The sequence below is a fragment of the Callorhinus ursinus genome, unplaced genomic scaffold, assembly GCF_003265705.2.
Source record: "Callorhinus ursinus isolate GAN/ISIS: 27379988/994484 unplaced genomic scaffold, GSC_fseal_2.0 scaffold1, whole genome shotgun sequence".
NCBI classification, from domain to species: domain Eukaryota; kingdom Metazoa; phylum Chordata; class Mammalia; order Carnivora; family Otariidae; genus Callorhinus; species Callorhinus ursinus.
Window position 1 is genome coordinate 55472760 of NW_027397063.1, and position 12835 is coordinate 55485594.

The 12835-nt window shown below is 36.4% G+C and overlaps 1 long non-coding RNA gene across 1 annotated transcript; it reads right to left on the reverse strand.

The window, feature by feature from the left end:
• Window positions 1-361: 361 nt before the first annotated feature.
• Window positions 362-2492, reverse strand: LOC112821564 (uncharacterized). Its single transcript, XR_003207479.1, has 2 exons — window positions 2184-2492; window positions 362-454 (listed from the first exon to the last, which is right to left on the reverse strand). It is a non-coding gene; the product is annotated as an uncharacterized lncRNA (long non-coding RNA).
• Between the last annotated feature and the right edge of the window lie 10343 nt (window positions 2493-12835).

A 12835-nucleotide genomic window follows, 5' to 3' on the forward strand; every position in this document is an offset into this window, starting at 1 on the left:
GGTGTTATACAAAAACAATGGATCGTGGATCACTACATCAAAAACTAGTGATGTAATGTATGGTGACTAACATAACATAATAAAATTAATTTAAAAAAAAAAAGAAACAGAGAAATGCTAAAGTCAAGATCAGTTTGAAGGCCACTGCTATGGTCCAGTCTGAATTCCAGCTGTAATAATGGCAATAAAAGAAAAACACCAATGTGTTTCAGAAGAAAAACAAAAGTCATTCAACAGTGGATTGATGCAGGGTATGGGATAGGAGAGTATAATTAAATAAGAGAGAATAAAAAAATCTTTACCTCTTGAGTCTAGGCAGCTAAAGAGATGTTGAAGCCAATGAAACAGAGATCACAGAGGAGACAATTTGACATTCTCATTCTTTTCTATTTGCCACATGTGGTTAAAAGACAACGATGTTCTAGTATCCACCACTTAGGTGTGTTATATTATCCTTTAAATAAGGGAAGAAAAGGGAGATAAAAAATATGTGAGTTCATAATCCAACTTATTTAAATTTTTAACAAGAATCTAAATCACGTAATGCCTCTGCCATTAGGGTTTTCATTGGTAAAATAAAATGATGAAACCATGATGAATTTCTAAGGCCCATTTTAAGATTTAAATTTTATGATTCTTTAGTCCTAATTACCTTAATTAGGTAATCGAGAATATGTATTTGAGTTGACGTCCAGTATGCATCTGATAATCCAGATAATCCTGAGCTTATAAAAGACAGGGAAACTGTCCACAAAGAGGTGAAAACGTGTCATGAAAGGTGGAAAGGCATGAGATAACAGAATTCTACAGAGGAAGAGAAGGGCTGAAGCCTGAGTGTCCCACCTTGTGGAATGGTACAACCACCTATCCAGTGCCCCAAGCCAGAAGAAACTTACATGTTAGCTTTGACTCCTTCTCACTACCCATCATTCCAACTGGTAATACTTCCAATCTATCTGCTTCTCTCCATCCCCACGGTCATTTGTCTAACTCAGGTCACCATTCTTTCTTACACAAATAACTTAGTCTCTTTTTTTTTAAAAAAATGTTACTTTTTAAAAGTAATGATACAAAATGTGTGGTACAAAAAAATACATGATACAAAATCTTAAGATTACCATGAGGTATACTATAAACATTTTCCTTTCACCCCTAACCCTCAGTGACACAGTTCCCTTAACAAAAGGAAACCAAGCTAACCAAAGTTTTGTGTGTCCTCCAAGATACATTTTAAACATATACAAGCAGCACATATATATTGGTTTTGCTTCCCCATTCTATTCACTCAGTACCTTGTTTTGCCACTACATAATACATTTTGGTGATGATCCCATATAAATATACAAAGAGCTCATTCTTTATAACAACTGCAATGTATAGATATACCATATGTTATGTATTCCAATATATATTATTGATATACTATATATATGTTACTCCCAACTTTTTGCTTACACAATGTTACAATGAATATACTTTCACTCACTTTCTCACAGTTGCAATTAGACCTGTGGGCTTACTATAAGTTTATAATATTTTTAATCCTCTATTTCTATGGATTAAATGATTCAATGTTTACATTACTTTATTTCTATTTCCCTTCCACTTCTCTCCTCACTCCAACACCTAATTTTCATGGATTATAAGATTTCTTTTAGTATTTATCTTTAAAGTTTTAAATATATTTATACTTCTATTACTTCATTTATCAGCTTTAAGTAACTTCTGCCTTCCAAATAAAAAAGGTGCTTATGTTACATTCCATTTCTCATCTTTTATTTGTTCTATCATTTCCACCTGTTCCAAGTTTATAAAATAGATTCCATTCTAACCATAACCCCCACTTTTATTTCCATTTCAATTCTACATTTAATCATACTGGCACCTCGCTCTACTCCTTCTGTCAGTTTCTCCACTCATCCAAGTTGTTCAAGCTTTCCTGTTAGAATCTTGACGAAATATCCGGGGCAACTGCGTGGCTCAGTCGGTTAAGCGTCTGCCTTTGGCTCAGGTCATGATCTCAGGGTCCTGGGATGGAGCCCCCTTGAGTCTGCTTCCCCCCTCTCCCGCTGCCCTTCTCCCTTGCTCATGTCCTCTCTCTCTCTCAAATAAATAAATAAAATCTTAAAAAAAAAAAAGAATCTTGAAGAAATCCATCTACTATGGATATTCATGTAAATTACCTTCTCTGGAGTTTTTAATGTTCAAAGATATCTGTTGTCTTTATAACGAGAATGATGATTTCACAGTGAATACATTCCTTGAATCCACATTTTCTTTTCTTGAGGAATTTTAGGCATTGTTCCACCGTTCTCTAGTATTGATTGTTGCTGTGCAGAAGTCTGAGGAATACTTTATCCCAGGAAAACTTGACACAGAACAGTCAGCACTGATATAATACTTTTTAAAAACATAAATGGTCCTTAAAGATTAAGACTCCTGTGCAATAAGGCAAAAAGATCAGATTTCATACATGGAAAAAAATGTGTTCCTGGGATGAAGTATGTAGGGGGGAAAAATCTTAAATTATACATTTAAAAACTGATCTGTTCCATTTAATCTGTACCCTCTGATGTATGTTGGATCTTCTTTACCTTTCCTATCAATTATTTTTTTTAATTTAATTTAATTTTATTATGTTATGTTAGTCACCATACATCATTAGTTTTTTTTAATTTTTTTAAAGATTTTATTTATTTATTTGAGAGAGAGAGAGAGCATGAGAGGGGGGAGGGTCAGAGGGAGAAGCAGACTCCCTGTTCAGCAGGGACCCTGATGTGGGACTCGATTCTGGGACTCCAGGATCATGACCTGAGCCAAAGGCAGTTGCTTAACCAACTGAGCCACCCAGGTGCCCACATCATTAGTTTTTGATGTAGTGATCCACATCAATTATTTTTGTTCCCAATTCTTTTACTTTTTTTATGGATTGTTTCATTTTTCTTGCTTCTCTTAATTCTACCTAACCTCCTTGTCTCCAAAGTGTTTTCAGTTATGTCTAGTCTCCTTTGGGCTAGTTTCAATGAGACTTTCATTTCTATAATACTGTCTTATTTCTTCCCTGAGTTCATTACTCGATTCCTTCTGTGGTCTTAGTATATCTTCCTTGAGTCTTTGGAGTTCTCTGTTTTGAGTTTTAATTTATAGAGAGAATGCAAGATTGAAATTTGCTATTATTTTGTTTTATCCTTTAATTCATGACAACATGCTTGGTCAAACTTTATATCTGATCCATTATGACCATTTTCCTAATGAAAGTTTTCTTTCTCCACTTATTTTGCCTGTTTATTATTTCTAACCTCCTTTTTTGGAGGGTGGGGGATATATTTATAAGATCCCATGCTGATTCCTTTTTGAATTACTGCTCATATTTTAATGTGTTGAGTTCTTCCTGTGGTCACTATTGGTAAGAGGTTTATAAGAGAAAGGAGCCAAGACCATGTGCTAGATTAGCAGAAATTCTTCCTAGTTCATAATGATGTTCCTTATGGTACAGGGTTATGTGTGTAAATTTTCTTTGCTTTTAGTTCTTCTTAGTCAACAAAGATCAGTAGCTCTAGGGTGCCCCCAAATGCAGTATCTCTCTTACCAATAAAATCTCTCTTACCAATAAAATCTCTCTCCTCCACCCTATCTCACTTATAAAATAAAATAGAAAACCCAGATATGGCTTATCAGTGTGATTCTCCATTCACTCTTACTGGCTTCCTTCTCATTTTTCTGAACTAGGTCTAGGGATACTCCCACTGGCACACTCCCATTTTTCCAAATAAGGAAATGTTTGGGGATTTTTTCCCCCCTCAAAGTATAGCATCTCCTCTGGAGAACTTTTCCCTGCCAGTTTTGGCTGAAATATGCAGATGTAAGCAACATCTTTCTCTATCTGTTCATACTCCTTTTAACCATAACTGCTCTCAGGAATCCTTTCTCATATATTGTGTTTCAGGAATATAGATCTCACCTAATTTTTTTTTCAAAGATTGAATTTGCAATTCTATTTCTTGCTCTTCTTATCTTGCATTGATTTTTGAGAGAAGCGTAGTGCCATCTTTCCTTGGCCATTTTATAAATGGAAGTCTCTATAATAGCATTTTATTAGTCTCCCCACCTCTAGTCTACTCCTTCAGTCTATTTTTCTTTACAACAAAAATCTAAAATGCAAATATGATGTCAGTACCTTGCAAGAAACCCTTTCATGACTCTGCATACTATTTTATCATTTAAATTTCAGTGTAGTTAGCTTACAGTGTTATGTTAGTTTCAGGTGTACAATATAGTGATTCAACTATTCTATATATTACTCCATGCTCATCAAGATGAATGTAGTCTTAATCCCCTTCACCTGTTTCATGCATTTCCCCTCTTCCACCTCCCCTCCACTAACTATCTCTTTGTTTTTTGGTTTGTCTCTTTTTTCCCCTTTGTTTGCTGTTTTGTTTCTTAAATTCCACATATGAGTGAAATCGTACGGTATTTGTCTTTCCCTGACTGCCTTATTTTGCTTAGCATTATACTCTCTAGATCCATCCATGTTGCTGCAAATGGCAAGATTTCATTCTTTTTGATGGCTGAATAATATTCCATTGTATGTATACACAACATCTTCTTTATCCATTCATCTATTGATGGACATGGGCTCCTTCCATAATTTAGCTGTTGTAAATATTGCTGCACTAAACATAAGGGTGCACATATCTTTTCAAATCAGTGTTTTCATATTCTTTGGGTAAATACCTAGTAGTGTGATTCCTAGATCATAGGGTAGTTCTAGTTTTAGTTTTTTGAGAAACCTCCATACTGTTTTCCACAGTGGCTGCACCAGTTTGCATTCCCACCAGCAGCACATGAGGGTTCCTTTTTCTCCACATGCTTGCCAGTACTTGTTGTTTCTTGTGTTGTTCATTTTAGCCGTTCTGACAGGTGTGAGGTGATATTTCATTGTGGCTTTGACTTGCATGTCCCTGATGATTAGTGATGTTGAGCTTTTTTTTTTTTTTTTTTGGTTCTTGTACTGCTTTATTTTTTTTTTAATTTTATTATGTTATGTTAGTCACCATACATGTATTGTATGGTGATGTTGAGCATTTTTCCATGCATCTATTGGCCATCCATATTTCTTTGGAGAAATGTCTGTTTGTGTCTTCTGCCCAATTTAAATTGGATTAATTGTGGGTTTTTGGTGTTGAGTTGTATAAGTTCTTTATATATTTTGGATACATTAATCGGATATGTCATTTGCAAATATCTTCCCCCATTCTATTGTTTGTCTTTTAGTTTTGTTGGTTGTTCCCTGCTGTGCAGAAGCTTTTTATCTTGATGAAGTCCTAGTAGTTTATTTTTGCTTTTGTTTCCCTTGCCTCAGCAACATACCTAGAAAGATGCTGCTATGGCCAATGTCAGAGAAATTACTGCCTGTCTTCTTCTCTTCTAGGCTTTTTATGGTTTCGTGTCTCACATTTAGTTCTTTAATCCACTTCATTTTTGTGTATGGTGTAAGAAAGTGGTCTAGTTTCATTCTTTTGCATGTAGCTGTCCAGTTTTCCCAACACCATTTGTTGAAGAGACTTTTTCCCATTGCATATTCTTGCCTCCTTTATTAAAGATTGATCTTATAATTGTGGGTTTATTTCTGGGCTTTCAATTCTGTTCCATTGATCTATGTGTTTATTTTTGTGTCAGTACCATACTGTTTTGATTACTACAGCTCTGTAATATAACTTGAAATCTGGAATTGTAATACCTCCAGTTTTGCTTTTCTTTTTCAAGGTTGCTTTTGCTATTCAGGGATTGTTTATTCTAGTTCTGTGAAAAATGCTCTTCATATTTTGATAGGATGGCATTAAGTATGTAAGTTATTTTGGGTAGTATAGACATTTTAACAATATTTGTTCTTCCAATCCATGAGCATAGAATGTCTTTCCATTTCTTTGTGGCTTCTTTAATTTCTTTCATCATTGTTTTATAGTTTTCAGAGTACAGGTCTTTCACCTCTTTCATTAAGTTTATTCCTAGGGATTTTATTTTTGGTGCAATTGTAAATGGGATTGTTTTCTTAATTTCTCTTTCTTCTGCTTCATTATTAGTGTATAGAAATGCAATGGATTTCTGTACATTGATTTTGTATCCTGTGACTTTACTGAATTCATTTATCAGATCTAGTAGTTATTTGGTGGAGTCTTTAGAGTTTTCTATATATAGTATCATGTCATCTGCAAACAGTGAGTTTTGACTTCTTCCTTGCCGATTTGGATGCCTTTTATTTCTTTTTGTTGTCTGACTGCTGTAGCTGGGACTTCCAGTATACGTTAGATAAAAGTAGTGATAATGGACATCCTTATATTGTTCCTGACCCTAAAGGAGAAGCTCTCAGTTTTTACCCATTGAGTATGATGTTAGCTGTGGGTTTTTCAGATATGGCCTTTATTATATTGAGGTATGTTCCCTCTAAGCCTACTTTGTTGAGGGTTTTTATCATGAATGAATGTTATACATTGTCAAATGCTTTTTCTGCATCTATTGAAATGACTATATGGTTTTTATCCTTTCTCTTATATATACATCAACATGATGTTTCATGTTGATTGATTTGTGAATATTGAACTACCCTTGCATACCAGGAATAAATCCTACTTGATCATGGTGAACGATTTTTTTAATGTATTGTTGGATTCTGTTTGCCAATGCATATGTGTTTTAGAGAGGGAGCGGGGTGGAGGCAGAGGGAGAGGGAGAGAGAGAGTCTTAAGCAGGCTCCACGTTGAGTGTGGAGCATGATGCAGGGCTCGATCTCAGAACCCTGAGATCATGACCTGAGCCAAAATCAAGAGCCAGACACTTAACTGACTGAGCCACCCAGGTGCCCCTGTTTGCCAATATTTTGTTGAGGATTTTTGTATCCATGTTCATCAGAGATATTGGTTCTCTCTCTCTCTCTCTCTTTTTGTGCTGTCTCTATCTGGTTGGGTTTCAGTGTAATGCTGGCCTCACAGAATGAATTTGGAAGTTTTCTTTACTCTTCTATTTTGTGGAAAAGTTTAAGAAGAATGAGTGTTAACTTTTCTTTAAATGTTTAGTAAAACTGTTGTTCAACATAGTACTGGAAGTCCTAGCCTCAGCAATCAAATAAAAAGAAATAAAAGGCATCCAAATTGGCAAGGAAGAAATCAAACTTTCACTCTTCACAGATAACATGATACTCTACGTAGAAAACCCAAAAGACTCCACAAAAAAATCGCTAGAACTAATACAGGAATTCAGCAAAATTGCAGGATATAAAATCAACATACAGAAATCTGTTGCATTTCTATACACCAATAATGAAGCAGCAGAAAGAGAAATCAAGGAATCAATCCCATTTACAATGGCACCAAAAACCGTAAGATATCTAGGAAAAAACCTAACCAAACAGGTAAAAGATCTGAAAACTGTAGAACACTTATGAAAGAAATTGAAGACACAAAGAAATGGAAAAACATTCCATGCCCATGGATGGGAAGAGCAAATATTGTTAAAATGCCTATACTACCCCAAAGCAATCTATACATTCAATGCAATCCCTGTCAAAATAACACCAACATTTTTCATAGAGCTAGAACAAACAATTCTAAAATTTGTAGGGAACCAGAAAAGACTCTGGAATAGCCAATGTTGAAAAAGAAAAGCGGGGCACCTGGGTTGCTCATTCAGTTGAGCGCCCAACTCTTGTTTTCAGCTCAGGTCATGATCTAAGGATTATGAGATTGAGCTGGGGCTCAATCAGGCTCCCTGCTCAGCAGGGACTCTGCCTGACATTCTTTCCCTCTGCCCTCTCCCTCCATTCTCTCTCTCTCTCTCAAATAAATCTTTAAAAAGAGAGAGAGAAAAGAAGGAAGGAAGGAAGGGAGGAAGGAAGGAAGGAAGGAAGGAAGGAAGGAAGGAAGGAAGGAAGGAAGAAGGAAGGAAAGAAGGAAAGCAAGAGGCATCACAATTCCGGACTTCAAGCTGTATTACAAAGCTATAATCATCAAGACAGTATGGTACTGGCACAAAAACAGACACATAGATCAATGGAACAGAATAGAGAACCCAGAAATAGACCCACAACTATATGGTCAACTAATATTCAACAAAGCAGGAAAGAATATCCAGTGTAGGGAAAACCGGACAGCAACATGCAGAAGAATGAAACAGGACCACTTTCTTACCCCATATACAAAAAGAAATTCCAAATGGATGAAAGACCTAAATGTGAGACAGGAAACTATCAAAATCCTAGAGGAGAACACAGGCAGTAACCACTTTGACCTTGGCTGTAGCAACTTCTTACTAGACATGTTTCCAGAGGCAAGGGAAACAAAAGCAAAAATGAACCACTGGGTCTTCATCAAGATAAAAAGCTTCTACACAGTGATGGAAACAATCAACAAAACTAAAAGGCAGCCTATAGAATGGGAGAAGATATCTGCAAATGACATATCTGATAAAGGGTTAGTATCCAAAATCTATAAGGAACTTACCAAACTCAACACCAAAAAGACAAATAATCCAATTAAGAAATGGGCAGAGGACATGAATAGACATTTTTCCAAAGAAGACATCCAGACGTCTAACAGACCCATGAAAAGATGCTCAACATCACTCATCATCAAGGAAATACAAATCAAAACCATGATGAGATACCACCTCACACCTGTCATAATGGCTAAAATTAAGAACACAGGAAACAACAGATATTGGTGAGGCCGTGGGGAAAGGGGAACCCTCACACACTGTTGGTGGGGATGCAAACTGGTGTAGCCACTCTGGAAAACAATATGGAGGTTCCTCAAGAAGTTAAAAATAGAACTACCCTATGACCCAGCAATTAAACTACTAGGTAGTTACCCAAATGATATAAAACTACAGATTCGAAGGGGCACATGCACCCCAATGTTTATAGCAGCATTATCAACAATAGCCAAACTTTGGGAAGAGCTTAGATGTCCATCGACAGAAGAATGGATAAAGAAGATGTGGTATATATGTACAATGGAATATTACTCAGCCATCAGAAAGAATGAAATCTTGCCATTTGCAACGACATGAATGGAACTAGAGTATATTACGCTAAGCAAAATAAGTCAGTCAGAGAAAGACAAATACCATATGATTTCACTCATATGGAATGTAAGAAAAAAACACAGATGAACACAGGAGAAGGGAAGGTAAAATAAAATAAGATAACAGAGAGGAAGGCAAACCATAAGATATTCTTAACTATAGGGAACAAACAGGGTTACTGGAGGGGAGGTAGGTGTGGGATGGACTAAATGGGTGATGGGTATTAAGGAGGGCATGTGTTGTGATGAGCACTGGGTGTTACATGTAAATGATGAATCACTAAACTCTGCTCCTGAAACCAATAATAAATACATAAATATATAAATACATAAATAAGTGTATGTATGTATGTATGTTTGGTAGAATTCACCTGTGAAGCCTCTTTTGTTTGTTGGGAGTTTTTTGATTACTGATTCAATTTTGTAGCTGGTAATCGGTTCACGTTTTCTATTCCTTCCTGCTTCAGTTCTGGTAGGTTATATGATTCTTGGAATTCATCCATTTCTTCTAGGTTGTCCAATTTGTTGGCATATAATTTTTCATAATATTCTCTTACAATCCTTTTGTATTTCTGTGGTGTCAATTGTTGTTTCTTCTCTTTCATTTGTGATTTTATTTGAGGCCTTTCTCTCTCTCTCTCTCTCTATTATGAGTCTAGCCAGAGGTTTGTTAATTTTGTTGATCTTTTCAAAGAACTAACTCCTGGTTTCATTGATCTGTTCTATTGGGTTTTTTTAGTTTCTATATCATTTACTTTTGCTCTAATCTTTATTATTTCCTTCCTTCTGCTGATTTTGGGTTTTGTTTGTTCCTCTTTTTCTAGCTCCTTTAGGTGTAACATTAGATTGTTTATTTGAAATTTTTCTTGCTTCTTGATGTAGGCCTGTGTTGCTATAAACTCCCCTCTTAGAACAACTTTACTTGCATCCCAAAGATTCTGGACCATTGCATTTTCGTTTTCATTTTTCTCAATGTAATTTTTTATTTCTTCTTTGATTTCTTGGATGACCCATTCATTGTTCAGTAGAATGTTATTTAACCTCCATGTATTTGTGCTCTTTCCAGACTTTTTTCTTGTGGTTGATTTCTAGTTTCAAAGCACTGTGGTCAGAAAAGATGCATGGTGTGACTTCAGTCTTTTTTAATTTGTTGAGATTTGCTTTGTGGCCTAGTACGTGATCTATTCTGGAGAATGTTCTGTGTGCACTTGAAAAGAATGTATATTCTGCTGCTTTAGGATGGAATGCTCTGAATACATGTTAAAACCATCTGGTCTAGTGTGTCATTCGAAGTTTTTGTTTCATGGTAGGTTTTCTGTTTGGATCATCTGTCCATTGATATAGTGGAATGTTAAAGTCCCCTACTATTATTATATTACTATAGATTAGTTCCTTTATGGTTTTTATTACCTGTTTTATGTATTTGGGTGCTACCATGTTGGGTGCATAAATATGTATAATTGTATTTTCTTACTGAATTGTCTTACTTATTATTATATGGTATCCTTCTTTGTCTCTTGTTACAGTCCTTATTTTAAAGTCTATCTTGTCTGCTATAAGTATTGCTACCCCAGCTTACTTTTGACATCCATTTGCATGATAAGTGTTTCTCCATCCCCTCACTTTTTTTTTTAAGATTTTTTTTCCATTTGTTCAACAGAGATAGAGAGAGAGCATAAGTAGGCAGAGCGGCAGACAGAGGGAGAAGGAGAAGCAGGCTCTCCACTGAGCAGGGAGCCCGATGCAGGGCTCAATCCCAGAACCCTGGGATCATGACCTGAGCCAAAGGCAGCCTTTCAACTGACTGAGCCACCCAGGTGCCCCTCTCCATCCCCTCACTTTCAATCTACAGGTATTTTTAGGTCTGAAATGAGTCTCTTGTAAGCAGCATATAGATGAGTTTTATTTTTTTTATCCATTCCATCACCCTATGTCTTTGATTGGAGCATTTATTCCATTTACATTCAAAGTAATTATTGATAAGTATGTATTTATTGCCATTTTGTTACTTGTTTTGTAGTTGTTTTTATAGTTCTTCTTTGTTTCTTCTCTCATGGTTTGCTAGCTTTCTTTAATGATATTCTTGGATTCCTTTCTTTATTTTTTGCATATCTATTACTGGTTTTTGATTTGCATTTACCATTAGGTTTGTATATGACATCTTCTGCATATAGCAGTCTATATTAACTTGATGGTCACTTAAGTTTGAGCACGTTTTTTACTCTTCATCCCCCTATGTTTTGGTATACAGTATCATACTTTACATCTTTTTATTTTGTGAGTCCTTTGACTGATTCTTACAGATACACTTATTTTTATTGCTTTTGTGCATCCTACTTTTCTTACTTTTATTTAAGGCCTTTCCTTTCCACTCAGAGTCCTCTTTAACATTTCTTGTAGGGTTGGTTTAGTAGTCATGAACTCCTTTTGCTTTTGTTTGTCTAGGAAATCATCTCTCCTTTTATTTTGAATGATAGCCTTGCTGGATAGAGTACTCTAGGCTGCAGACCTTTTCCTTTCAGCACTTTGAATACATCATTCCACTCCCTTCTAGTTTATAAAGTTTCTGCTAAGAAATCTGCTGACAGCCTTACGGAGTTTCCCTTGTATGTAATTGTCTTCTTTTCTCTTGCTCCTTTTAAAGTTCTCTCTTTATCACTACTTTTTGCCATTTTAATTACTATGTGTCTTGGTATGGACCTCTTTGGGTTGATATTGTTGGAGGCCTCTTATATTTGGATATCTGTTTCCCTCCCCAGATTAAGAAGTTTTCAACTACTATTTCTTCAAATAAATTTTCTGCCACTTTTCCTCTCTCTCCTCCTGGGATCCCTATAATGCAAATGCTATTGCATTCGATGGAGTCACTGAGTTCCCTGTTTTCTCATTTTGCATAATTTTTTCTCTAACCTGCTCAGCTTGATTACTTTCCATTATTCTGTCCTCCAAGTTTCTAAGTCATTCTTCAGCTTCCTCTAGCCTGCTATTTATGCCATCTAGTGTATTATTTCATTTGTTGTGTTCTTCATCTCTGATTGGTTCTTTTTTATGTTTTATATGTCTTTGTTAAAGGTCTCACTGAGGTTCTCCACTTTTTACTCACATCCAGTGAGTATCTTTATGATCATTACTTTACATTCTCTATCAGATATCTTACTTACATCCATTTCACTTAGGTCTTTTGCTGTGGTTTTGTCATTTCTTTCATTTGGGACATATTCCTCTGTCTCCTCATTGTGTCTAACTCTCTGTGTCTGTTGCTGTGTGTCAGGGGTATCAGCTCTGTCTCTTGCTCTTGAAAGTAATGGCCTTATGAAGAAGATGTCCTGTAATGCCCTGCAATGCAGCGTCCCCTATTCACCAGAACCTGATGCTTCAGGGGTGTCTCCTATGTGTGTGGTGTGTGCCCAGCTGTTGTTTCTTGGCCACTTTTTCCTTCAGTCCAGTCATTTGCAGAGGTTCTCTTTGCCTCTTATGGACAGTGTTTGGTCCCTTGCCAGTGTGGGGCATGTGGTTTTAACAAGGTGAGCTCTGGTATGCTTCCAAAATGAGACCTGCCACCACCACCACCACTGGGACCAAGGCCACATAAAACGCATGTGTCAAGAGATGCAGTGTTGGCAAGGTTTGCACTGGTCTTCTGGGGGAAGGGACCTGCAGTGCCTTGAGGCAAACATGACCAGAAGGGGTGGATCTCCGGGGGGTGGGGGTGGGAGGAGGGCTTGGTTAGTTAGGTAGTGAATGTCAGTGCCCCACTG